We start from the raw sequence: 3,807 nt of genomic DNA, 5'->3' as shown, positions 1-3,807 counted from the left end.
ATTATTTGGGCTGGAATGGAAAGGAGGTATAGAAGAGTCATGGTGATGAGATTAGAAAGATAATTTGGTGCTAGACTGTGAGAGGTATCATCACCAGGTTGAGGAATTGGGACAGTGGCAGCTAAGCAAGAAGGTGAGGAATTCTATGTTGAGGAGGAATAGAAGATTAAGATGTAAATAGTGTTTTATAGGTTGGTGTGCAGCTATGAGGATATGGATAAGGGCAGGGAGGGATCTGCGGCAGGATGACTGTCATGGTGTAGGTGGTGAAAAGAGGGAATGAAAAGATGATATGGGGACTTCCCTGGTGGCACAGTGGTTAAGAATCTGCCTGCCAATGCAGGGGACATGGGTTCGAGCCCTGGTCAGGGAAGATGCCACATGCTGCGGAGCAACTAAGCCCGTGCGCCACAACTACTGAGCCTGCTCTTCAGAGCTCGCGAGTCACAACCACTGAAGCCCATGTGCCACAACTACTGAAGCCTGTGCGCCTAGAGCCCGTGCTCTGCAACAAGAGAAGCCACCGCAATGAGAAGCCCTCGGCAACTAGAGAAAGCCCGTGCACAGCGATGGAAAACCCAACACAGCCAATAAATAAATAAATAAATAAATAAATAAATAAATAAATAAAATCTATTTAAAAAAAAGATGATATGAGGAGAAAGATATTGAGAGAAGAAACAATTGGACCAAAGCCAGGGTTCTGAGCACATGAATTTAGGGGAATATAAATGACAAAAACAGGAAATCTGGAAGAAGGAGCCCTTTTGAGACAAATGGCTGACCTTGGTTGTAGACAAGGTCCAAGTGAGAGGGGTGGGTAAGAGATCAAGGAAGAGATGTCCAGCAGGTTGTAGGAGATACAGACTCGAAACTCTTGAGATAAGTCAGGTATTGAAGAGGAAACTGGGGAAGTCATCTGCTTGGAAGTGATCTTCAAGAGCAAAGAATGTAGAGGGAAGAGCGGGTAGCCAAGGACTGAGCCTTGAGGTTTATTTCCTGTTAGGGGTGAGGAAGAAAAAGCAAGAAAGCTAATGTGGGGGTTAGGAAGAGAATTAGCACAGGGCCTAAGAAGGCAATGGTAGAGAAGGATTCTAGGTTTAGGGAGGTAACTGTTGTTTGCTGTGAATTTAAGTTTGTACTATATGTGTTATGTATGCATTGGGAAAAGTGTGAAAGGACATACACCAAATTATTAGGATCAGTCACCTCTCCAAAGTGAAAAAGAGTTGAGGGCTTTCCCTTCTGTTATGCATGAATTTCTACAATTAGTTGACATTACTTTTATAATTACCATTCACTCCCACTCTACCCAAAGAATAGTGAGAAAACCACTTTTCTCTCCCACATCTTTCTATCTCTCTTTCCAGCCATCCCTCTTAGCTTCTTCTCAGCCAGTGTCCTCACCTCTCCCCCAGCACACCCCTAAAATCCCCACTCCAGCCTTTAAACTCTCCGCTCTGATTTCCTCAAAGTGTTGATCACCTATTCTTTGCAGGGGGAGGGTAAACTGTCCCAGGTGGTAACATAAAAAGAGAGCTTGTTTCTGCCTCTGAAGTTTTGTTTATGGTGGTTCCCATGACAGTTCCTTCCCACCTAGCTATTGTTTCTATCTTTAATGACACCTTCTACAGGAAGCACTCCAAGATTACAACTATCTGGCTTTGACTGAAGCTTTACTCTGATCTTCCACATCTTGATACTTACTAGGCAAAACAGTAACAATCATACAGTGATATCTTACCTGTGGATGATGTAAGTGATTTACAAAGCACTCTCACTTGCATTATTTCATTTGAGCCTCACCTGGGAGGTAAGCATGACATGTTTTTCCCATGGAACAAACAAAGAAACTAAGGCTCAGATGACTACAGGCTACAGAGCCTGTAAATGATAGAATGGGAACTAAAATGCAGAATTTCTGACTCACAGTTTAGTGCTTTTTATATAACATCTCATTGTTTATATAGTGTGACTTCTTTAATATTGTCATGTCTTCTTTGGATACGCACCTTCATCTTCTTACTCAAGTTGCAAAAAATAGTAATAATAAGTGACATTACCTCAGGATGAGGACATCTTCTCATTTGACTGAAGCTTTATTTTCAGACTGAAGCAATACCATTTTTATTATAACTTTAGGTCATCTTTAATGTCTTGTTATTCTTACATACCACACCCCCATGTGCAATGACTAGATTCTAACACTTGTTCCTATTACAGTATCTCTTAAATTCACTCTTCCATCCTCACTACTAAACCCACCTCTTCTTTCTTTGAAAGAAGGGTTTATTCAAAGGTGGGTTTATTATATTTCTAAGAGGATAATTATGTTCTCAGATTTGTATAATAGAAAGAATCACAAAGAAAATAACAAGTAAAAAGCTGAAAACTTGGTAACTACTATGGGACTTGCCCTCCTGACATTAAAAAAAAAACCCGGAATTTATGCAAAAACAAACATTTTCAAACACAGAAAAACGGGTAGTACGGGACTGTGAAGGGAAACTAATGAGATGAAAGCTACAATTGCCCAGGCTTTCTGCCTGCAGGAAGTTTCTGGACTGCAACATAGGAGGGGAATCTCAAAAGAGCTTCACTGAACTGAGGAAACAGAGATCAGAGTTCAGGGAGGTCGAGGGGGCAGAACGCCAGACAGGAGGAATATACACAGAGAAAGAGCTTCAGAAACCTGCACGGGGGTCTCCTTGAGTGTTGGGCTCAAAACCAATCTGACCAAGGGTGCAATTCCATGAGGCTAGGCAAACAATTGCCAGAAAGAGGACAATTACTTGCGGATTTGTAAGTCAACATTTCTGCCCAAAATGGAGTTGCTTATGCTAAGTTCCATGTCAAACCGAGACTTGATCATAGTTTCAGCTTCCTCAGAAATGGAATTAATGCAGTCAGTCTAAGATCACTTGATCAGCATTAGTTAGATAACCTGCCTGATAGACCCCTGCCATCCCTTAAAGGAAAGTAACTGCAATAACCAACCCGATTTTTCGCCTAGTCTAGTTTCCTTGTTCCCACTCCTCTCTGCCTACAAACATCCTTCATTTTGTACAGCTCCTCAGAGCGCCTTTCTTTCTGCTAGATTGGATGCTACCTGATTTGAATAGATTTTTGCCCAAATAAACTTTAAAAATTTTAATATGTATCAGTTTATCTTTTCACACAACAAAATCAAGCATCCAACAGCATAAAATTCACAATATCTGGAATCCAGTCAAAAATTACTAGCAATGCATGGGACTTCCCTGGTGGTCCAGTGGGTAAGACTCTGCACTACCAATGTAGGGGATCCGGGTTTGATCCCTGGTCAGGGAACTAGATCCTGCATGCTGCAACTAAGAAACCACATGCTGCAACTAAGAAGTCCTCATGCCACAACAAAGTTCCTGCATGCCACAACTAAGACCTGGCGCAGCCTAAATAAATAAATAAGTAAATATTTAAAGAAAAAAAGTAAGAGACAACCTAATAATAACTAGGCAAAACACTTGGACAGGCAATTCACAAAAGAAGAGATCCAGGGACTTCCCTGGTGGCACAGTGGTTAAGAATCCGCCTACCAATGCGGGGGACACGGGTTCGATCCCTAGTCCAGGAAGATCCCACATGCCGCAGAGCAACTAAGCCCGTGCACCACAACTACTGAGCCTGCACTCTAGAGACTGTGAGCCACAACTACTGAGCCTGTGCATCACAACTACTGAAACCTGTGTGTCCTAGAGCCCACACGCCACAACTACTGAGCCCACATGCTCTAGGGCCCGTGTGCTGCAACAAGAGTAGCCACCGAAA

At 42.4% G+C, this 3,807-nt stretch overlaps 1 non-coding gene across 1 annotated transcript; it reads left to right on the top strand.

Moving 5' to 3' along the window:
- The first annotated feature begins 3,257 nt into the window (after window positions 1-3,257).
- Window positions 3,258-3,330, top strand: TRNAG-ACC (transfer RNA glycine (anticodon ACC)). The gene has a single exon. It is a non-coding gene; the product is annotated as a tRNA-Gly (tRNA).
- The last annotated feature ends 477 nt before the right edge of the window (window positions 3,331-3,807 follow it).

The sequence above is a fragment of the Lagenorhynchus albirostris genome, chromosome 20 (assembly GCF_949774975.1).
Source record: "Lagenorhynchus albirostris chromosome 20, mLagAlb1.1, whole genome shotgun sequence".
Lineage (NCBI taxonomy): Eukaryota > Metazoa > Chordata > Mammalia > Artiodactyla > Delphinidae > Lagenorhynchus > Lagenorhynchus albirostris.
This window is presented reverse-complemented; position numbering and strand designations above follow the sequence as displayed.